At 46.3% G+C, this 24505-nt stretch overlaps 1 long non-coding RNA gene across 1 annotated transcript; it reads right to left on the bottom strand.

Moving 5' to 3' along the window:
* Positions 1-1473: 1473 nt before the first annotated feature.
* Positions 1474-23981, bottom strand: LOC114900926. Its single transcript, XR_003794971.1, has 3 exons — positions 23065-23981; positions 2336-2485; positions 1474-1897 (listed from the first exon to the last, which is right to left on the bottom strand). It is a non-coding gene; the product is annotated as an uncharacterized LOC114900926 (long non-coding RNA).
* Between the last annotated feature and the right edge of the window lie 524 nt (positions 23982-24505).

Consider the following 24505-nt stretch of genomic DNA (forward strand, 5'->3'; position numbering starts at 1 on the left):
ATGGAGGTAGTAATGGTGGTTAGGGTAGGAATGGCAGTAGCAATGGTAGTTAGGGTAGTGATGGTGGTAGTAATGTTGATGATGGTAGCAATGATGGTTAGGGTAGAAGTGAAGAAGGACTGGTTTCTTCATGTTGCACTACAGGGCTCAGGAAGAGAAAAAAGCTAAGCTCAGGGCTTTAAACTCTTGGCTCAAGGCAAGGCCTGGTCAAAGGAACAGAACTCCCATGGAGGCCCTAACAGAATTTCTTATTTTTATGTCACAGGTTGAGGACTAGACCCAAAATCTAGTTGTGCAAGCTTCTGAATCACAAGAGAGTTCCACATTCAGCCTTGTAAAGTCTCTTATGTTAAGGGTTGGAAATTGTTAGTATGGCACGTAGGACCTTGAGATTGAGATGAGGACATCTGGATGGGTTTGTAAGAGTCTGACAACCTCGTACCCCTGATCCACCGAGACTTCCTTACCAGTGGCAACATGCCTTCCACAGCACCTGAAGCCACTCACCTGAGGTAAGTGTCTTTTAAGGAAATGCCTATTCTCCTGAAGACTTACTTTCACCTCTGCTCATTACTTCCAAGCCCATAGTTACAGTCGGACCCATGCATCCTAGGTCTGTTCCCAGATAACTTATAATCCAAAACAACTCAAGATTTTGTTAAGTTTATATCCACAGTCACCTGAGATGGAAAGAAACGTTGCACTGGATGATGGGGACTATTATTCAAGACCCTGGACTTTGTGCGCTGGCTCTAACAATCTGGTTGGTTGGTTGACTGAAATGTGGGCCCGACGGTAGTCTACATTTAACAAGAGAGGCCAGAACTTCCCTGGGATAATGTCAAGGAAGGAATCCAAAGATTTAGGAATATGAGAAAGTTGAAAAGAAATTATTTTGTGCAGCCCACCTCCTCACCACCTGACTGTCTCCCAGGAGGACCTGGAGACTCCCTTTATTAAGGCTCTGAGAGATGCTTTGGTGAGTAGAGGACCAGCAGCCTTGAAAAGCCCTGTGCGAATGACAGCGGGAGCCTCTGCACTGAAATGGGCTTTCTGATCAGCAGGAATGGCGGCGTCCTGCAGCAATGGGTCCAGCAGACAAATGGGTGCAATTACTGTGATGTACAAAAGGGGAGAAGACTGTCTGAACTACAGAGATCTGAAATGGAAGGGCACCCGACTAAGGTTACTTCATCCACACAAGCAGAAAAGTTCTAGGTCAGCAGAAGCATGACTGAGTGACCAAAAAAGGAAGTTATTTCTCTTTTGACTCCCAGACCTTTGTCAGCTCACAGGAGCCCCAAACCCTGATGAAGAGGAGGTCAGGTCCTCTTAGGAAGGAATCTTCAGCACCGTGAGAAATATAATAATCTACGAGTCTTCCTCAGACCCCTCCCCAAAGGGACCTGAGGTCAGTTACCAGGTGACTGTACATCTAGGAAAGGAAACAACCAGACTTTTGAGGGCTGAGTCAGCACTGAAATATGTCAATGTGAACCTCTGGAAAGCCAAAACACCCCTATTTCTACCACCCAGTGCAAATCGATTTTATTCTACCAAGAACTGTAATCCATGTTTTTGAGAAACAGCTGGAGGTTTCCTCTTGGGCTTGTCTAGAGACTGAAAAGTTGACCAGGGGACACCAGATCAGCGGGCACTCAAGCTGCCATCATGAACTGGGTGCCGTGTGAGCCACCAGGCCATACGGCTGTGCACGCACAGCAGGAATCATCCAAGTGAAAATGACTTACTTCTTTTGATGCATGAGAGTCCCGTGGTCAGAGTAAGGTTTTGCCATGATGGTAAATAGAACATTCTTTGAATCCAAGAATAGTGGGGTTAGAAGCAAGTCCACAGCCAGAACAGTTGTCTGTTGTAGTGAGGACAAACTGCCACCCTGTCCATGGAGGAAAGGGGTCCAATGCAACCAACCTATGACCACGTAGTTGGCCCGTCACCACCCCCTCTTGGAAGCAGCACCCTTTCGGGGAAGAAGCGTGGGCTCTGCCACCAGCAGGCTGGGCGCTCAGCAACAGCAGTGGCCAGACCAGCCTTGGGGAGGGGTTGTCCATATGCACAGGCTTCATCCCTGTCGCTATGACCACTTTGCACAGGGGGCCACTGAGCAAGTGGGGGCATGGGGAGCTAACATCCACACACTGTCGTCTTGTTCACCTGACTTCTGAAAGCCTCCTCTGTAGTGGATGCCATTGGAAGCTCTCACAGGAGACACAGACATCACCGTGCTCTGCCCACTCCCCAGGCTCCCTGTCAGAGCCCCCAACCAACCAGCCAAGCCATGAGCCGCCATCTACGAACCAGTGCAGATCCTTACCTCCGGCTCTCTCTCCAGCTGGGCAAGGTGCCCACAGTTCCGTCCACTGGGAAGGTCTCTCTCCACGCTGTCCTTGAGGGAGGCCCTGGAGAGGGTCTGAGTGCAGCCACAGTCCCTTCCGTGCTGGTCCAGCAGGCTGCGCAGAAGCATCTGTAAACCAGACCGAAGCTTTTCTGTCCTCTCATATGGACATAAGGAGCTTCCACAAGGGCTTGAGTTTGGGTGAGGGAGAGAGGGCAATGCAGCAGGAGCTGTCATGGGACCCTAACCTCCTGGACCTTTCTGAGCCCAATCTTACAAATGGTTGGTTAAGGAACCAGCTGGGAAGCAAGGCTGGGTGCTGCCCCTGAATGCCTTGCGCCAAGGAGGGTATATGTGCTGTTTCTTCCACAGCAGGGTTCACAGGTCCAGGGGTCAGGGTAGAGATGATAGGGACCCTCTCACCACCACCTGGTAAACCATTTCCAGCCTTGAAAACTGGATCTGCAGGCCTAGAGTTCTTGGTTGTCAAGGGGGGGAGTCTTCGTCCGAGGCTGCAACAAGGTGCCACTGACTCACGCTGAGACCTGGCTACTTGGGGCTCCTCACGCCACTGACCCACCAGGCAGACAGAGAAGGGGACGTGCTGAGCTGGCTTTCCCTGGGGATAGGCGGTTGGCCCTAGATCGTGGGGACAAGAGAGGACCAGCTGGGGCGTCCAGGGGTTTAGTGGGTCCTTCTTAATACTTCCATGTCCCAAAGTAAAATCTAAGGGAAAACTACAGGCAGGACCATAGACGCGTCGAACTACTCAGAAGCAAACGTTTCTGTCATCCCACCAGCTAGAGAATGTCAACCATACGATGGCAAAGGGAACTTGGAATGGGGGGTGAAAAACAAAAAAGTGACCATATCAACCCAGTGACGGTTACAGAAATGAGAACTGTAGTAGTTTTAAAGAGTAAAATATAATGAATAAATAAATATAAAACATAACACGTCAGTAAGTGTTAAAATTACACATACACAGGCACCTATATTTCCGCTTTATCTCTTGCTTATTATTTTAGACAAGGAAAATGGGTGGTACTTAACCCATGCAGTTCATAGACCACATTTGAAGCCACATCTGGATCTGACAAAGGGGGCTGTGCATCACCAGACATCCTGGAATTTGAGATGGATCCAGAGATTGCTGGGACTTTGTGTCTCTCCGCTTGGCGGGAGAGGGTACATTAAGGAGAGCTATTCCTGGTGGTTGGACCCATGACGTCATCAAACAGGAGTCAAATACAGGCAGATACAAGAGAACAGAGGCTGAGCCACAAATGAGTGCCAGCTATTTGCCGTCTGCTTCCAGGTAGGACTGGACAGTGGGAGGTACTGGCAGGAGATTGGCAGGGGGAGGAGGGAGGCAGGGCCCCTCCCCTTCCCCTCCCCCCTGCTCCTCTGGCTGTGTCTCATCTGTGCTGCAGCTCTGGCGGGGCAGCTCCTCCCCCAGGGCCCCAGCCCCACCAGGCAGCCCCGGTGGCTCCAGCTCACTCGGTGGTCCTTGCTCTTGGACACCTGGATTCACCCCCTCTCAGTGTCCTTTCTGCCTTTCCTGAAATGGCTAATGTCTGGGACAGCTTGCCTTCCACCGTGTTCTGCGGGCTTCCTCAGACATTGCTCCAAATTCCCCAGATCAAATTCCCACTGTCAATCTGTGCAGTTTAGGCCGGTTCCTGAGCCTGGCTGCTACCACGTGTGCCGTCACACCACTAGAATGTATAATGAATTTCCATCATCTCCCTGACTTTTGCTTCCCACAAAATCCAAACAAGCACAAATGTTTGTGAATCAATTGAAAAATCAAAGCCACACAGCAGTGCCCTGCAAGGCACATCCAGAACCGAGACTGTTCTGGGAAGCTTCAGGATCATTGCAGCCTTGCCCTAAGAAAAGGACACAACTGTTTTGCAACAAACGGTTGCATGTCATGTCATCATATCAGTGTGACATGCTGTGAGGGCGGGGTCACAGCCCCCATGGGCTGTCACGGGTCCCCAAGTTCATCTCTGCCCAAGTAAACACGCGAGGGGGGGAATTTCCATAAAGGAAATTTGTGTTCTGGAATTCAGCTCTTAGAAAATGGAATATAAAAAAACTTGGAATTTTAGAACAGATAAATGAGGAATTAGTCAGATGCTTTACCAAAAAAGAAAACAAATTATTTTAGGTAAGTATAAAATTCACAATACCTTTAAACACTGAACCCCTGTGATGCATTTCAAGCACCATTTTGAGGAACCCTTGATCACTAGGACTCTTCTGCTGAGGCAAGGAGACAGGTAAATTTCTCCTTTCCAAGCCGTCTCCAAGCTTTCTGCTCCCAGCTTGAAAGAAGCCTCCCTCCGCCGCCCCTTCTTTTTGGCTGTGCCGCACTGCAGTTTGCAGATCTTAGTGCCCCTACCAGGGCTGAAACCCAGGGCCGAGGCAGTGAAAGTCCTAACCACTGGACCGCCAGGGAATTCCCATCCCCCCCCCCTTTTGAATGCTTAGGTAGTCAGGTGTTTATTTTCTAGTTCTCAACAAAAGCTGTAAGATTTTCATTTTTTGGTAAGCACTGTGTCTTACCTTCTTGTTTATGGGGTGAAAGTAGCAGTTAACAAGCATGGTTCTAAGTGAAGCAGCAGAAGCCTATTGGCTCTAATTAGGGTAGAGGCAGGTCCGGGCCAAGGTGACCTGGCCAGGTTACTCTACTCTTAGGTCACCTGGGCGCTGGTTAGGAGTTAGGGGTGTCTACCCCACCACACACCTACTGAATCCGCATTCAACAAGGCTGCCAGGTGATGCACATTGGCGCTGAACGTGGAGAAGCCCCGCACTGTGGTGTAGGTGTTCTCACTAAAGTCATGAAACAGAATGGTTGTGCTTGGTGCACAGACTGGAGGTTTGAACCTGCTGGCCGTCCCTGGCAGGTCCCGCAGGGCTCCCCACATACCTGGGGCCTCTTCTGAGACTGGGGTCTCCTCTCCTCCCCAGCCCTGCCAGCACAAGGAGCATCTGTGGCCTCAGAAATGTGAGGTGACACCCATTGTCCTAACTGACTCACCAAATCTGCATCAAGGACTCTTTGACTCTATGTAATAGAAATCGGGACTTCCCTGGCAGTCCAGTGGTTAAGACTCTGCGCTTCCACTGCAGGGGGCACGGGTTTGATCCCTGGTCGGGGCACTAAGATCCTGCATGCCACGTGGTATGGCCAAAAAAAAAGAAAAAAAAAGAAATCCACTTACACCAGCTGAAGGGGGATAAAAGGACTTGAGCATAAGGACAGGCAGTAGATCACGCAACTCAAGGCAGCCTCGTGGGGGAATTTCCAGGACCTAGAACGTTGTTCCAAGTCTGCACATCCCGTGTCTTCTGTCTCTGTCTACATGATCAGCCCTAGCTGTCTCCTCACCTCCCCACTAGAAGGTCTCCTTTCAGATAGAAACTTGGGGGGACCTGGATTTATTTTAATAAGGCACGGTCTCACTCACTAATGGCTTTACACAGAGAAGGAAATCTCTGGCTAAAAGGGTGAGTTTGAGGCATCACCCACTGACCTTGACTGATTGCCCACTCGGCCAATTCACAGACTACCCGCTGCTCTAGGAGAAGGAGCTGAAATTACCGACTAAACTGGTGAGGATTTGCAACGTGAACCCCACCTCCTTCCTCCAATCCGCCTCTAAAGTTCTTTACCTGGGAAGGTTGACCCTGCACTCCTGGCAGTCAAGGCTCAAGAGACAGCGGTCAGGGAATTAAATTCACAGCCCATGCGGGCAAGCACCAGGGAGAACTTTGCCAACAGACTGAACAGCAACCTTGTGGGGCATTTGCAGACACTTGGGGTCCCACTGGCTTGTGAATGTGGCATTGTCCTTTGGGGCCACGGAGTCGGGAAACAAACAAAAGCCGCTCAGTTAGCACTGCATCGCTCTCCCTAGGGGTGGGTGGGGGCCGGCAGCAGCAAAGGACCAAGGGCAAGTTTCCCAAGTGGACAGCTCGATCAGCGCAGTTCCTGTTGACTTCCTCTTCTGTTTGTTTTAAGTGACAGGCCTGGGGTTTGGCAATACGGGGTCCTGTGATCTGAAAATCAAATACTGACAAGCAGCCAGGGAAGCAGACAGGAAACAAGGTCCAGGTTTAGATGACAGCATTGCTTTTTGGAAAGTGGAGTGCTGACCGCAAGCTTACATTCCACCCCAGGCTGCATCCAGGAGGCACCGCAGTGACTTCCCAGCGAGAGTTCCCGAAGCCTGTGGGTGTAGAGACACCAGCCAACACAAGGCCCCTGCGGTCTGAATGTGTGCTTGAATGTGTTACTGCAGAAGCCTGATTTTCCTTTTTGCCTCAGATTTCTTAGTGTTCATCTCGGAGATTCTGGAAAATTCTAGCGCTACACAAACTACTTTTCTTTAACCATACTCTCTCCTAGTGAACTTATTCAATCCCCTAGTTTTAATGCTATCTTCTGGCTGATGAGTCCTAAGTGTGTATCTCCCCTGAGCCCCAGGGCTGGATGTCTGCCTGGGGACCGAGATTTCTAATCCCATCTCAGACTCAGTGTGGCCACAACCAAACTTCGGAGCTCTGCCTACCTCTCCCATCTCCCAGTTTTCTTCAACAAGTTTATGGCCATCCTTCTGGCCGCCGCAGCCAAAAGCTGAGGAATCATAATCAATTCTCCCCCGTCGACCGAAACAAATGCACAACCTAAAAGTTGTGAATTAAGCTTTATTTGGCCGACTTCTGAGGACTTAAGCCTGGGATGCAGCCTCTCAGAGGGCTCTGAGGGGCTTCTCTGTAGAGGCAAGGCAGTGGTGGCTAGGTTTTGGGTGGGGGAACGGAGCCAGGATATATAGGAGTTTTTGCAATAAAAACCAGGTCATCAGAACATCAAAAGATTACTGTTAATGAATTTAGAGCTTTTCTATGTATGGGAAGATGCAAGAGTCTGGGCTCATTGAAATCATTCCTTTGGTGTGCACCTTAATGATCTAGGGCCAATATCCTGCTTTTCTCCATCCTGAATCTCCTCAGGGTGCACAGTCAAGGCGGCTGCAGTGGCTGGTGGCTTGATGGCCACAGCATCCTTTGTTTACTGATACGGCAGGTGACATTCTTCATCCTCACCCCTTTCCTAATACCACTAGAAAACAGCTCTCTACTCCTCCCAAATATACCCCGAATTGATCAATTCTCGCCATCTGGCTGGATAGAAGCAGGGTACAAGGCACCTCTGCCTCCACCTAGACCATATTGTGAAAACTTCCCTTCCTCTCCCTCTCTCACTTTTTTATTTTTACTGTTTTTTTGCTTTAAAAAACGTTTTTGTTATAGAAAGTTTTAAACATATAAAAAGCAGAGAGAATAATATAATAAACCTCCTTAAACCTACAACCCAGCTTCAAAAAATCAACATCTTGCACATGTTATTTTTATACTTCTTCCCCACAAACACTGGTACTTTGTTTTGTTTCAGAATATTTTAAAGCAAATCTCTTATATCATGCCTTTCTTCCTATAAATACTGTAGTATGCCTCTGTAACTGATGAAAAGTTTTTAAGAAACATACCCACTATACTATTATCATATGTCACAAAATTAAGTTTTTTTCATATTGTACATATTGTCTTAAGAACCTATTCTTACAATTGCTCTGGTGGAATCAGGATTCAAACAAATTCCACATAGTATATTTGGCTAATCTGTCCCTTAAGTCTCTTTTGTAACCATCCTTCCCTTCCCTTTTTATGCCATTAATTTTGGGAGGACCTGGTCGCTTGTCCTCTGGAGTTTTCCACATTCTGGATTGACTGATGACATCCTCATGATGTCATTTAAATTGTTTCACTGTCCCTGCCATTCCCTAAGGGGCAGTTAGTATTACAGGCTCGATGAGATTAGGTTCCATTTTTTCCAGCAGACTATACGTAAGTGGTGCTGAAAGCCTCCTAGTGCCTCACCCAGGGGTACAGGGTCTACTGCCCCAGTTTTAGTGAAGCTATGGTTGACCTGTGGGTTCAAGTGTCTTACTTAATTTTAAATAGTCTAAAATTCAGAACTCCAAATCAAAATTAATGAAATGGTGCTCTAACTTTACAGATTCTATGGGAATTCTATTTGGGAATCAAAGCCCAGAGCCTACACAGTAGGTGGGATGGGTTGAAGATAAGGGATGGGGTTGAGACCTGGAGGTGAGGCGTCTGAAAACCGCAGGCCACCTGTCTCCCTGCTGGGATCACGTACTGAGTGGACACAGTCCTGAGGGGCCAGGTCTGGCCCTCACCACCACCCCCACCCCCCCACGAAGCAGCCCCTGGCTCCGTGCTGGCCTCCTGGAGCAGGGCCTCTGCTGGAAAGGGGCTGCACCAGGCATCACACTGGCTTTTACTTTCTACTTTAAAGAGAAAATGCCAGCTGCTTCGCAAGGACCGAAAAATCCGGGTCTCACAAGAGTGGACCAGGCATCCCTCACATATTTTAGGAAAATGATGAAACAACCTTTTGAGTTCTGAGAGTTTAAGAAAAAGCTGTCAAGAGAGTGCTGGTCAGTGAGAAGTTGGGGATGGCGAGGTGGTAGCTCTGCGTTTAGGAGGGGCCGTGGCAGGGCCGGCGCTCTCAGCCTTCACGTCTTCCTGACCACCCACTGCAGGCTGCACCCCAAAGAAGACAGGTCGATGGGACTCCCCTAAGGACCCCTATTATGAGGGGTATCCTGTGTGCACTAAGAGGGAGGGGCAGGAAGGAAAGGAAGGAGATAGACTGCACTTCGAGGCTATCACCTCCCAAGAGCATGTAAGAGCTTACGCACAACTGGTCTAAAATCAAACTACAGCCTGTGACTTGCATTCCGAGCTGTGCAGAGGGACATCTGAGTTAATCGCAGCATGTGCTACCTTGTTAAGTTCCTGTAACAAGCCTATGAGATGGTAGGGATCACTCATCTTTACTTTGCTGATGAGAAAACTGAGGCTCAGAGAAGTAAATCATATTGATCTAAGTCTTACAGCTAGTAATATATTTTATTTCTAAAAATGAATTCTGGGACTTCCCTGGTGGCACTGTGGTTAAAAATTCACCTGCCAATGCAGGGGACACGGGTTCGAGCTCTGGTCCAGGAAGATCCCACGTGCCACGGAGCAACTAAGCCCGTGTGCCACAACTACTGAGCCTGCGCTCTAGAGCCCGCAAGCCACAACTACTGAGCCCGTGTGCTGCAACTACTGAAGCCTGCGCACCTAGAGCCCGTGCTCCACAACAAGAGAAGCCACTGCAATGAGAAGCCCGTGCACCACAACAAAGACCCAACACAGCCAAAAATAAATTAATTAATTAAAAAAAAAAAAGAGTTCTGTAGCACTGTCCTCTGAAAGACCTAGAAACAATGATAAGCCCAATAGCAGTGAGCACCTTAGAGGTCCTTACAGCATTTCTCAACAAAAAACTAGGCTGCCTTAGAGAAATGTCCAATTCCAGGTATGCAGAAGACAGTGTACCAAGGAACTTGGAAGATATTGTCATATTGGGAAAGAAAAGAGTTGTGTCAAAGGTGTTATCAGCCAATATGAGAGCCAATCAAAGGTTAGAAAAACCCTCTCGAGTTAGCTTATAATATGAAAATTAGAGCATAAAAAATAATTTCAGAGGGCAGAAGCCCAGTAAATGTGTTAAAGCTCAGAACTCATCATGATGTCTTTGTACAGATCACTGGTCGCCTCTGGAAGATGCTAGGAAACCATTTTGTTGTTTGGAAAACCTGCAAATAAAGGGGAAACCCAAGCATGTACCCTTCTTTTCCTATATGAACTATACCTCAGGGTAACCAAATAATTGATGAGAAGAAGTTTCCTTTTACAGGAGTAGACCAGCTAACAATTGAAGAAGGAATGACACAATTAGAAGGTCAACATTTTGACCCTCTAATGAAATAACGGATCCGGGCAGGCACTGATCTTCCACACCCACTACGTACAAACAACAGCTCTTGTGGGTCTGCTGTTAAAAGTGTTCTTGCCAAAATGGAGCCTGAGTGTGACTCAGCCTTAGATAGGACACCAATTTTCAGGAAATAAGGAGACAGAAGATCATGTTAAATGACACTATGGGGATGCAGTTTGCAAAATCTAGACTGTGGGAGCTCAACAGCAAAGATGGCCCAGTTTCTTCAACATCAAAAAAAAAAAAATGTTGATGGGTAACTGGGGGAAGCTATCAGTTAAAAGAGATTTAAGAGACATAATGATAATGACTGATTCAAATGCATGAACCTAATTTTTAAAACAACCAAACTATTTAGAAATATGAGAAAATTGGAGAAATTTGAGCACTCTGAGTATTTGATGACATTAAGGAATTCTTGCCAGTACTTTAGACGTAACAGTATTGCGATTGTGTGTGTGCGCACATGCACACAAACGCATCTTTTCAATCTTGAGTTTTAGTAAGAATTTAAAAATCCAAACATTTCATAGAGGACCAGGAATTTCCAAACTACACATGCCCGTGTCCTTCCCATTCCCACGCCCTGGTGGCGTGTGACCTGGCAGCACAGCAAGCTCTTTTATTTTTACTATCTGTAGAAAACTGGCAAATTTATATTACAAAATTACCAGATGCAACTTTAGACATTTCAACAATGCTTATGAACACTCTTTTGATGTCTGGGTTTGCTTCACAATAACATGAGATGGGGAAAGTGGGTAGGTGAATAGATGAAAGGCAGTTTCACCAAAACGCTGATAACTGTGGAACTTGGTTTGTGGGGACACTGGGGTTCACATACCTTCCCTTATTTTTAACATTTTCCAAAATGCAAAGGTAACAACATAAAAACCACCCAGAGGGCTTCCCTGGTGGCGCAGTGGTTGAGAGTCCGCCTGCCGATGCAGGGGACACGGGTTCGTGCCCCGGTCCGGTAAGACCCCACATGCCGCGCAGAGCGGCTGGGCCCGTGAGCCATGGCCGCTGAGCCTGCGCGTCCGGAGCCTGTGCTCCGCAACGGGAGAGGCCACAACGGTGAGAGGCCCGCGTACCGACAAAAAAAAAAAAAAAAAAAAAAAAAAGGAGATTCGGGCTTTGAAAACACAAGGAATCATATAATTTCTAAGTATTCCTGTGAACCCTCCATTATGCTTAATGCACCCTTTCAGAAAAAAATAGAGGGCAGGAAAAAAGAAAATTCCCAGCCCTTTAAGAGCAGGAAGTTCCTCACTGACACTATGGATAAAATGGACAACTGATGGGAACATGCTGTTAGCACAGGAAACTCACCTAATGCACTGTGGTAACCTAAATGGGAGGGAAGTCCAAAAGGGAGGGGATATCTGTATGTGTACGGCTGATTCATTTTGTTATGCAGTGGAGGCTAACACAACATTGTAAAGCAACCATACTCCAATAAAAATTAATTAAAAAAAAAAAATAGGGACTTCCCTGGTGGCGCAGTGGTTAAGAATCCACCTGCCAATGCAGGTGTCGTGGGTTCGAGCCCTGGTCCGGGAAGATCCCACATGCCGTGGAGCAGCTAAGCCCATGCACCACAACTACTGAGCCTGCACTCTAGAGCCCACGAGCCACAACTACTGAGCCCATGTGCCTAGAGCCTGTGCTCTGCAACAAGAGAAGCCACCGCAATGAGAAGCCCATGCACCGCAACAAAGAGTAGCCCCTGCTCGCCGCAACTAGAGAAAAGCCCGAGCGCAGCAACAAAGACCCAACACAGCCAAAAATACATAAGTAAATAAATTTATATTTTTAAAAAAAAGGCTCAGCCATCAGGCTGGATTTGGCACACACACCCACCCAATAACAACAACAAAGAGCAGCGAGTTCCCTGGGTTCTCTTTCCCTCTTAACCTTGCACTGTTAGAAAATATAAATGACCTTTTGTAAAAGGCAGGTCAGAGCCTCTAGATTACAACTGATTCCCTCACAGAGTTTCCGAAGTAAGATCACTGTTTCACTGAAGGCTGCAGAAAACTCTGGAGAAATGTCTGGTTTTTTCTTCGAGCAGATTTGGCCTAATGCTTAAATCCATCACTGAGTACAAATACTCTTTGAATTCAGAAGGTAGAGAACAAGTGCACTTGAAAAGCCTGAGTGAGTCCCTACAGGGGAGGTGCTGCAGATGGAACCACTTTGACATGAACGGTCGATGTGACGACAGGAGCATCCTAGGCACTGGGCAACAAGCTCCTCTTCCCAAGAATATTGGAGAGAAAACCCAGGGGCGCTGTGCTAGATTGCTCCGTGTCTGCTGGAAAGGGGTTTGGCCAGCAGCCTCATCTTCTGGGCCCAGGCTCTGTTTGGAACATGACCGGAGCACCACTGGAGGTGGGAAAAAGTCTCCAGCCTCTATTTACAGCAAGAAACACCATCGCAGAGGGTTGGCAGAAGAAACAGGGAGTCTTACAAGAACATCATCTCAACAATGCAACACCCTAGGCATTTGAACTGTTTCTTAACAGTTTTAGTAGTTTTTAACAGTTTAGTGCTTTTTAGGAGAACCAGTCCTAGTAGCCGAGACCATGCCCTCATAAATGAGCCACTAAAGGAATCTAACAGACAGCAATAGTGTATTATAACCATCAGTCTTGCCAAGAACTAAATGATTCTTAAGTTCAACTACTCCTAAAAAACCCTGCTGTGGACCACAGTGAGTCATCAGCTCCACCCTGGCTGGAGTTTACCTGCTTTGGGGAAAGGGATCCTGAAATACTACTACTAAAAAGAAAAGATAATTATGCAATGTGATAGAGGTGCTAATTATCGCTACAATGTATAAATGTATCAAAGTAACATGTTGTACACCTTAAATTTATGTTATATGTCAAATATATTTCAATTAAAAAAGAAAGTAAAAAATTTTAAAAAGAATCTAAATGAGAATTAAACAAAGGAAACCCTGTTGCTGAGATTCCATTAAAACATTTTTTTATTACTGTGCAAACCTACTATACAGTACATGGGGACTCAGGAATTGATTTGATTAACACATTTGTGAAAGCTAAGTCTAACTGGACTGATTTTTAAACGAGTCAACGGAAGAGGTTGCACAGAAGGCCCAGCCCTGTCACTGCTACCTTTGGCAGGTGGCTTAGTCCCACTCTAGAGGTGCCTTCAAAAGCAGGTTCAGGAAAAACAATAACAAAACACTCAGTCCAAACACATGACTTGCACACCTGGTGGGGAATTTGGAACTTGAGTTTGCATTTATGGGACATAAAAAAGGAAGTTCCAGGGACTATTAAATCTCATGTTTTCAGAGAGCAACCCAGTGTCTTCCCCTTTAAATGGACTTAACCTGCTTCTAGTGAGTGCTACCAATACCTGAAATGCTTTATCTTACTTTGAATAATAGTTGAATAATAGTTTTATTCTGTTACCTTTTTTAAAAAACTGTAAGTTGCAATAAGAGCACAAAGAATTTCCATGCATCTTTTGTCCTGATTCTTCAAATGTTAACATTTTGCCACACCTGCCCTGGCCTTCTGTCTCTTGCTTCTTTCCCTGAACCATGTGAGCGTAGCTGCAGACGTGATGTCCTTAAGTGCGGATAGTGTGTACTTCCCAGAAGCAAGGGCAGTCTCTTACGTAACCACAGAACCAAGACCAAACCCGGAAATTATCATCACACAATCCCATTATAATCTACAAGCCTTATTCAGATTTGGCCAATTTAGCTTAATAATGATCCTGAGCAGGGCCCTGTGGGGCTCCTGGGCACAAAGCCTTTCTGTGTCCCCCATTTCTTTTCTTTTCTTTTTTTTAAATAGTTTTTGTTTTTTTTTTTTTTTGGCTGTGTTGGGTCTTCATCGCTGCACGCGGGCTTTCTCTAGTTGTGGTGAGCGGGGGCCTCTCATTGCGGTGGCTTCTTGTTGCGGAGCATGGGTTCTAGGCACGGGGGCTTCATAGTTGCGGCATGTGGGCTCAGTAGTTGTGGCTCGAGGGCTCTAGAGCATAGGCTCAGTAGTTGTGGCGCATGGGCTTAGTTGCTCCATGGCATGTTGGATCTTCCCGGACCAGGACTTGAACCCGTGTCCGCTGCATTGGCAGGCAGATTCTTAACCACTGCGCCACCAGGGAAGGCCCCACCCCCATTTCTTTGATCACAGGAAACAGACTTCTTCCAGCCCCCGTGACCTTCCCTGAGTTCCAATGGGCAGATTCAAGCAGTTGTTAATTAGGGGAGGGAAGGGATGTGAGACCAGGGAGAAACAGTCAAGAGCAGCCTTGGGGCAGGGTCCTGTTTCCCCATCAACAGATAGACACAACAATATCTTTGAACTATTTTGCAGATACTGAAACCCCCTCCAGGTGGGAGAAGTTAACTGTCTGCTGCCCACAAGCATGTAGACCCCAGACCAGTTGGAACCAGAAGGTTGATGACGCGAACTCCCGATTACCTCACCACCAGCCAATCAGAAGAGTGTCCACGAGCAGACCATGCCCTCTTTGAACCATTACTATAAAACTTCTCACTATCTTCTCCAAGGAGGGGGACACATAGTTTTTCAAGGCAGGAGCCCGCTGTGTCCCCCTTTGCCTGGCAAAGTAATAAAGCTCTCCTTTTCTATTTCACCCAAAACTCTCTCCGAGATTTGATTCAGCACCGGTGCACGCTGAAACTGAGCTTTCGGCATCAATAACGTCCTTTTAGCAAAAGAAAAGCCTGGCTGCTGTGCTGCACTTGCTGTCATATTTCTTGAGTCTCCTTTAATCTGGAACAGCTCTCAGTCTTTGTCTTCCACAGGCTTCACAGTTTTGAAGACTACATTTCAGTACACTGTAGAAAGTCCCTCCATTTGGGTTGGTCGGCTGTTTCCTAATGACTCCGTTCAGGTCATGCACCTTTGGCAGAGATTTCATAGAAGCCATGTTTTTCTAGTGCAACGTATCAGGAGCTGACGTATAATCATTGTTAACAGGAAAACTGTATCTTGGTATGCCCTTCTCAGTGAAATAAGAAACCATAAGAATTCTAAACTATCATCGGATTCATAATAACTGTAGTACGATTCTTTGATTACGCATCAATTTCCAGTCGTAGGGAGAGTAGAGACTGGGTCTCATCCACGTTTATGACTTAGCAGCAGTGAAGGGCATAACCTCCAGTTGGCACCCACCATGGGAATGAGAACCGCCCATCTTTCCTTTTGGTTTCCACTGTCTCCCCCCATCTCCGTTTCTTCCTCAGCTCAGACAGGGTCAGAAAGTCCAGTCCAGGTGCAGCTGCCTCCCAGGATGTGCTGTGTGGCTCCACTGGTGAGCAGTGGCTAAAACGTCCTCACCCACCACTTGACAAGGTCGGATCACTGAAAAATAAACGATTAAAAATTTGAGGGACTTCCCTGGTGGTCCAGTGGTTGAGACTTTGCCTTCCAGTGCAGGGGATGAGGGTTCGATCCCTGGTCTGGGAGCTGGAATCCCACATGCCTCGGGACCAAGAGATCAAGGCATAAAACAGAAGCAGTACTGTAATAAATTCAATAAAGACTTTAAAAATGGCCCACATCAAAAAAAAATCTTTAAAATACGATATGCCAAATAGTTATCTCACTTCTGCTAAACACTGAAGTTGTGTAAAGTGGACTAAAGAACTAGATCACAAACAGTCAAAAACTGTTCTTTTTGCAATTTCAGAGAAACTTAGGATAAAACATCATCAGTTTCAGGATTCTCCATAAACTGGTAATAACATTTAGGCTCTTGCCATAGCCCATGTGCAAGTGGGCGCTGGCACATGACAAAATAAGTAAACGTATCAGCAGTGCAATATTTAATGAGAAAGATGATTATGACTGTTTACCAGTGTGAAATAAAATTCATATTTTATGGCAAGACAAGAAAAATTTAAACATAAAAAATTCTTCTCTGCCCTTTGGCCTCCTCTCTCCCCTTACTGAGCATTGTGTATCTGCATTAGGCATCCACCAAAGCTCCCCATCAGCAGAAATACCTGCTCAACCATAAAGAGTAACATTCTCCCAGCTCAGCAAGACAACTCCTTAAAAGGCAACGCTCCTTCTTGATCTTGTAAGCGCTCACGTGGCCCACCAGGACTGTGCTTAGACCTGGATTATGTAAACTGTCAATGATATGTCACTGGAAGGGAACTCCCTGGAGATCCAGTGGTTAGGACTCCACATTTTCACTGCAGGCGCCTGGGTTCGATTCCTGGTCGGGAAGATCCTGCAAGCCGCGCGGGTCAGCCAAGTGAAATAAAATAAAAATAAATAAATAAATAATGTCATTTGATGTACAGCCCACTTTCTCAAAAAACTTGACTGTACCTTGACTTCTAACGGGTGGAAGAATTCTCAGAGCTTTCTGAGATGTTCTTCCCAGATTATAAAATAAATAAAGTCTTCCATTTCTTTCCTAGATCGACTGATTAATTTTTCATGGACACCAGTTTTTTATTTCTTCATGGATACTCATTTGTTGTTGTGACTTTATATTATTTGCAAATAACTAATATTATAGCCATCATCCCCCACCTTCTGGGGCTTACTGTGCTATCAAGACATCAGCTCTCAGCCTAGCTGTCCATTTTCCAGAGATGATCTGTCCTTTCTCTCTGGTTTGTTTTAATGTCTTCTCTTTGTTTCATGTTCGTCAGTTTAAGTGTGTCTCTAGGCCTGGGTTTTTGTGGTTTGTTGGACTTCCTGGTCAATGACTGGTGTTTTTCCATCAGCTGGGGAAAATTCCCAGCCATTATTTCTTTAAATATTGCTTCTTCTTTCTCTCTATTCTCTCCTACTGAAATCCTAAATGCATGTATCTTTGATGTCATCCTTTCCTTTCTGTGTCTTAACTTCTTTTTTACACTAGAATAAAATCTGTCTCTCTGAGCTATATTCTAGAAAAATTCTTCAAATGTGTCTTCCAGTTGATTGTTTTTCTCTCCTGGTGTAAGGCTGTCCCTTAAGTTTATTTTTTGTTTAAATGTCAATTATTATACATTTTATTTATGAACATTTTAATTCTTTTTCAAGTAATCTTATTCAACTTACAGTCTCTTGTTACTTGTTCACATTTTTGTGCTGGCTATTGAGAAAGGAACATGAGAAAATCCACGCCCTGAAAAAGCTTCCCACGTAGTAGGAAAATAGGCAGGTAGAAAAACTAAATCACAGCATCACAGGGGAAACGCAACAGGGAACACGCAACATATAATGTAGCCAGCTCATCAAAAGCTTCCCAGAAAAAGTGACAAACTGCAACCCTAACCACCAGTTAATCCGTATTCTACAATGGCGTCCATACGGTATCAGCTGCTGCACAAACTAGGTTTTTAAGGGAATTAAATAGAATCAACTCTCGGCCATAGGAGAAGCACATGTCCGCTGACTCTGAAAACCAGCCAGTCGGTGGGAGTCTAGGAAGCTAGCTGTCTCTTAGGCTGAGTCCGACACCCATTTTCTGTGCTGTTAGGTATCATCCGTTTGCCCCCAGATTCATTCTCTAGCCAAGTTTCCTTTTTAGCCTTGTCTTCACCGCCACCCACCCCTGAGAATCGCTGCAGGAGGTAGACGAGGGCTGGACAGCAGTGACATGTCCTTCTGGGGGGCAGGCCCGGGGTGGGGGGCAGCTTCCCTGGGAGCCTCAGCCTTCCCTGCTGGTTCCCTTCCTCCTGTCTATTCTTTTAAAAATCATTACTTCATTTGAAAGTCTTTCCCAAAATTTTAGCTGAATGTGCCTTCTGACTGCTGCCAGGACCCGCCCCGACGCAGTTCTCCCAAACCGGTTTCCACAGAGCATTAGCACAATAAAAAGGAACGACAGTAAGTTTATGGCAACTTATTAAGATTTTGAAGCCGAAAGGAACTGGAATGGAAAGAAACCCAAAATGGTACCTGTGTACTTCACCTTGGACAGCACGTATTGAAGAGATAACGTGACACCTGTTTCCTCCCACCTGGCTGCTGCCCACACCCAGTTCCAGCCACAGGGGTCAGCGTGGGCCCCACGGTCAGGGCGGCCTGGCCTTTTAAAAAGCCTTTGCTGAAACCCTTCAGGGAGCTCGAGGCTTTTCAGGGCAAGAGCCACCTGTCTCCTTGTATGGCCTTGCAATAAACCTTTCTCTGCTCCGAACTCTGACGTTTCAGTTTGTCTGGCCTCAGTGTACATCGGGCACATGAACTTGCATTAACATCATATGTGGACAGCAAGAACTGGAAGAGATGGTACTGCAATCCGATGATGACCACGAGTCAACAGTTCACACAACCTTCAGAGAACAAGTGCTCTCAGGGTATTTTCAAAATATTTATTTCAAGTGTTTAATCTTGGAAACTTTCCATCCTTATACATCTTTAGCTGTTACCCCACAAGTCTTCCCTGATCCTCCAGATGGAAATGATCTCATCTCCTTGAGAAATAAAATATCACCCGCCATATCAGTAAAGAAAGGATGTCACAGTCATCAGCAACTGCACCCCTCCAACCACGAGTTGGTGAGCCCTGAGGGGACTCAGGAAGGAAACAAAGAACACCTGCCATCTAGCAGCCATCAGACTGCAGCCACTCTGGTGAGCCTTGAGGAAACTCGGGATGTGAAAACACAGGATACTGGCCCCAGATAGCTGAGGTGCATATCAAAGGAATGCTTTCAGTGAGCCCAGACTCTTGCAACTTCCCATACAGAGAAAAGCTCTAAATTCATTGAGATATCTGGTTTTCTTTAGTTAACAATAATCTTTTCACATTCAGGCTACCTGCCCTTTGTTGCGAAACGTTTATATAACCTGGCTCTCCCCTCCCCTCCCTGGAGCAGTTCTCTCAGGGTTACTTGAGATGCTGCCTCCCAGGTCTGAGGTCCTAAGAATATCTGCGGAATAAAACCGAACTCTCAACTTTTAGGTTGTGTAATTTTTTCAGCCAACATTCTAACCCTCAGCATCACCTTGTCTGTATAAGCCACACAGATGCTTTTCTTATTCGTTCCTGCACTGCACCTATTTGGGGGCATGTTCTGTGTCACTTCTGACTGGGTCTCTTCAGGGCAGAGCCTGGGACCTGGATCACTGTTTCCTCAATGGGGGAAGCACACTGCTGCTCTCCTTGTATGAGATCAGAGTGACTTTTAATGAATAAATATCAGCAAATATATATATACACATGCACACTTATACAAATATTTTCATACTTAACACTCAAATTGGTACCAAGTGGGATTGAGATTTTAAAATATTTAGTAAATATTTATAAAGCTAATTTTTATATTAAGGTAGAGATTTATCATTTTTCAAGCTTGTGGAAATAAGGCCCAGTAAAATAAAAATCAATATAATTTATTTTTCAAAAACTACTTTAGGGCAAGTAATGTTTGTATTTGCTAGTGGCTACTCAGTAGGATTTATATTTAGTAGGACACATAATTGCCAACTTGCTTGCCAAGAACATGAGATTCCTCTAAAGGGAAAGGAATAATGATCTCACTTAAATTTTTTACGGTTTAAAAATATATACTGTTTAAAAGTAGACTGAATGTACCACCTGAGCTGTACCGCTGTGCAAAGGTAGCATGTCGTCATGTTGGTGAAACGTGTGAAACAGAAAAAGGTATAAAGCAAGCAGACAGACTTTGCTGTACGGCAGCTATCAGCACAACATTGTAAATCGACTATACTTCAATAAGGAAAAAAAAGAAAATCTATTCCATGTAATTTAAAACAAAATAATTAGCACATTAAAAAAAACGCAGACAGCTTTGGGGAGAAAAGGATGAGTTTAGCAGAAATTATTAGAATACGAATGTGGACATAAGTGAGGGAAGCGTACACGTGTAAACTGATGTGGCCACATTCGGGAAAATAGGAAACACCCTTCTTTAATGGTTAGTGATTAGCTGCCTGTGACAGAAACCAGGAGACGGGACCCCTGCCGTCCCCCGGGCCTCGTGAGTGTTAGGGGGCAACCGCAGGCCGTGCTTTGAGGACCCTCCCAGAAAACCACCAAACAGAGGGCCATGGGGCCGCCCGCCCCGTCTTCACCACCCGGAAGACAGAGAAGCAGGAAGTCAGGCCCCGCCGCCGCTGCACCAGGACCAGCACTTCACATCACACAGCCGCCCGCGAACAGCAGCACAGCTCACGAGGCCCCAAACAAAAGCGTGCATCGATATCAACAGGAGAAGAGAGAAACTGTTACAGTCATGCAACTACACAGCAAGGAGAGTAAACAATTACCACCATAAGCGAGAACATGGACGAATCTTACAAATACTGTTGAGCAAAAAAGTCAGACACAAGGAGTACAAAACAGTCAAAATGAATCTTTGCCATCAGAGTCACGGGCCAGGAGAGGGTCGCCCTTGTAAGGAGGGCAGGGACTGGAAGGGGCATGAGAGGGTTTTCTAGGGCTGGTATCGCCTTGTGTCTCATTCTGGGTGACCCGTTACACAGCTGCTGTGATGAGTTTATTGAAAAGTCATCAGTGTATACATAGAATTGAGTGCTTTCCGTATGCATTTTCTTCACTTCCATGCAGAAGTCTGGGTTTTTGCCTCAGCTGTGGATCCAGGCCCACACTGCCCCAGCCGCGTCCACACCAGGGATGGGTGCCTCCACACGGCTCTAGCATCCCAAGGCTAAGGACCACACCAAGACTCTGCTCCCGGAGGAACCCCACGGCCAGCCTGCCTGTGGGTGACACAGCACTGTAGCCCACACCTCACTTTGATCTCTCTAACCTGAGAGCAGCAGTTTGGAAGCCAGTCTAAGTAAAATTCCCAGATTTGTGGGTCTGACAGGCGTAGCTGTGAGTGGGAGAGACGTGAGGCTTGGACGGGCCTGCAATGGAGTTGTGTGACTGCCTGCAGACCAGCCCACTCCCCTTCTGCTCCCTGGTGCTCCTGCCGTGGCCTCTTCCGTGCAATCTCGCCACGTCTCAGGGACAGTCATGCTTTATCACTTAGATTTTTATCGTGAATGAGTTCAGAGAAGCAGCACAGTGAGGGAGAACGGAAGTGCCGTGACACAGAAGACCAAAGAATGCCTGTCTTGTTCTTTTTTCCCTTGTGCAATATTCCAAACATATAGAAAAATATAGTAAATGTCTGCCCATCACCCAGCTTTATCATATTTAAACGTCTTGCTATGTTTGATTCAGATTTTTTTAAAGAAACAAAACTCCATAGATACAGTTAAGTTTCTCCACTTCGTTCTCCTTTTTCCCAGAGGTAAAGATCAGATTAAATGTGGTATACATTACCCTATGCCTTTTTATGATTTTAGAAGAGGAAGAAAACAGCCTGATTTGGTGAGAAAAGAGGGAAAAAGAACTCCTGCTTTAATTCCACTTGTTATGTGCTCAGTACTTTATTTAGTATTTTAAACCATCCTCACGATATATCATTTGAATCTCAAAAGCACTAAGTGTGATGCGCTGTACATACAGCATTTATCACCTCCAATTTATAGATGAACTACTGAAACTCAAAATACATAGCTGCCTAGGTTTAAATGGCAAGTAAATGGCAGATCAATTTTCCAGTTGTAAAGAAATAGTGGTCACTTTCAAGGAGAAAGTAATCTAGGTTTTTCATGAGTCAATTATATCTAAGTAAGTATTTTAAAATACTAAAAGCAATACTAATTGAGGGTGAGATCAACATGAATTGATGAAAAATCTGAATTATAAGATGTGACAAGTGCAATTCATTTCTATTTAGCAAACTTAAACTTGGCTGACAAATGTCTGCTTCAACATAGGCCCTGGGGTTAGCGAACACGTAGCGTGACCTGCAGCTAGGTTTCTGGGGCAGGAGAACAAGCATCCATATCACACGAGTTTCTAATTAAAATGACCTCAAGGTCTAGCCTGCCCGACTTTCCACTGGTGTTAGGAATTCCCTCTTCAATATCCTGCACTAGTGGCAGAATTAGCCTCGAATGAAAGGCACATGGTGGTGGTTTAAAGTCCCCCTCGCCCCCAGCAACATTTCGCTTAAATACTCCTTTATTCTGTTCACTTGCTCCACAGTTAGTTAAGGGCTTAATTGCAACACAGCCCACACCTGAATAAACAGATACCTGTGTTCAAGCAAGAGTCGGCAGGAAGTGCATGGAACCCGCCGCAAGCAGAAGGGTCACCCGGTGCAGAGTCTATTATCCCCGCCAGGGAGGAAGGCGGAGCTGACCTCCAGGAACATAGGGGAGGTTCCCGCAAAACAGTTTTGTATGATGGGCTGAACCATGGCATTGTTTTCATCTTAGCCTCAGACCACATCCAGGCCCCCATGGTCTCCTTTGAACACTTTGATGCAAACAGCCACCAGAGCAGGGGATGCAGAGCCTCCCTCCTGGAGCCTGCAGACTGACAGGCGACGCCGAGCCCTGATGGTGCACAGAAAGGCGACCATCATATTTCTGTAGACTTAAACGGGCACAAAGATGACGCAGGAGAAGATGGCCATCCGGTGCTCCCCACCGCAGGCTCTCCTGGGTCCTCTCTCCCTTCTTTCCTCTCCCCACCCCAACCTTACCAATCTTGCTGTGGAGTTTTTTCAGGATGCTAAATTTGTTTGAAGGTGGTTTTCCAGCTTTTTGATCAAGGAATGCACGGTTTTCTAGTGGCGATTAAGGTTTAACGTGTTACCTCTCCTGGAAGGAACTTTGCCAGGAACAGGCATTGGGCAAGGCCTTGGGGAAGATAACCAGGGTGGGATGGCTTTTAAACGGACAACATGGCCTCACACAGACCCCAGACTCACCTCCTAGCAGCTCTCCACCAGCGCCACTCAGCACAGGTCTGAGGAAAAGCAGCTCCAGATGCATCCCCTTCTTGGAGATCCGAAAGCTGTGGGCAAAGTATAGATGGCGGGAGGGCCAGGCGGCCAGAAGAGCCGTTCATTCCTCAGTCTTTAAACAGCTCCTGAGAGGAAGTACGTTCAGGGTGGCTGGGCGAGACGAAGACACCTGCTCTTGGGAACAGACAGGGGCCAGAAAACCAGGGCCCCGGGAGCCGGGGGCGCGCAGCGGCACACTGTCAACTGGTCAGGGTTGGGGACGGAGGCAGGGAATGGGCAGCGGCAGGAAGCGACCCCGCTGCCTGCGCATCTCGGAGAAGGGTGCCAGGCCTGGAGAGGGCCTGCTGTGGGCAGCAAAGGGCTGGAAGTGAGACAGGAGACCGGAAGCCGGCGCGGGCGGCGGTGGCAGAAGCCCTGGGGCGGGCGTGCGCACGCCTCCCGCTGCAAGGGCGCCCCGGGGCGGGAAGCCCAATACCAGCTTTTTCTCACTTCTTCAATGTCTGCATTCCATATAACCCAGCAGAAACTGGGTAAATCATTTTAAATCAAGGAGAGAGGCCAGCCTGAATTAAAGAAAAGTCCAATACCCAAAAGTATAGAAGGAACCGTTAGCTGGAGTTACACGGAGATGCAAATGGCAGAGAAATGAGTAGTCTTTACTTTCCGCCCTTTCTTCTTCTAACTGTCCATGAGCATACACTTTTTAAAATATAAAAATAGTAAATAAATTAAAGCAAGGCATTTTTATTCATTTGAAGTTCATGCATAGTTAATTGGGTATCAAAGCTGTAGCGAGTAACATTTTTTAAGAGTAGTTTGCAAGCAATGAGCAAATATCCTTAAAGATTCTGTCCTTGGGACTTCCCTGGTGGCGCAGTAGTTAAGAATCCGCCTGAAAAAAAAGAAGAAAAAAAAAAAAAAGAATCCGCCTGCCAGCGCAGGGGGCACCGGTTCGAGCCCTAGTCCAGTAAGATCCCACAGGCCGTGGAGCAACTAAGCCCGTGCGCCACAACTACAGAGCCTGCGCTCTAGAGCCCTCAAGCCACAACTACTGAAGCCTGCGCTCTAGAGCCTGTGCTCTGCAACATGAGAAGCCACCGCAATAAGAAGCCCGCGCACAGCCAGGAAGAGTAGCCCCAGCTCGCCGCCAGCATGCAGCAACAAAGACCCAAGGCAGCCAAAAAACTAAATTAATTAATTAAATAAATCTATTAAAAAAAAAAGAGAGAAAATTAACTTCAAAAAAAAAAAAGATTATGTTCTTAAAGACATTCAACCATCTTCAACCATCACCCTTTGTAGTAGAGCAAAGGCAAGCGTCTGCCTATTCCAAAATGAGATTCCAAAATTCCGAATTAGTGGGTTACAAATTTAGAAATTTATGGTAAGGAAAGTGGTTGCCGTG

Source organism: Monodon monoceros, unplaced genomic scaffold (assembly GCF_005190385.1).
Source record: "Monodon monoceros isolate NGI ecotype Baffin Bay Population unplaced genomic scaffold, NGI_Narwhal_1 Super_Scaffold_19, whole genome shotgun sequence".
Taxonomy (NCBI): domain Eukaryota; kingdom Metazoa; phylum Chordata; class Mammalia; order Artiodactyla; family Monodontidae; genus Monodon; species Monodon monoceros.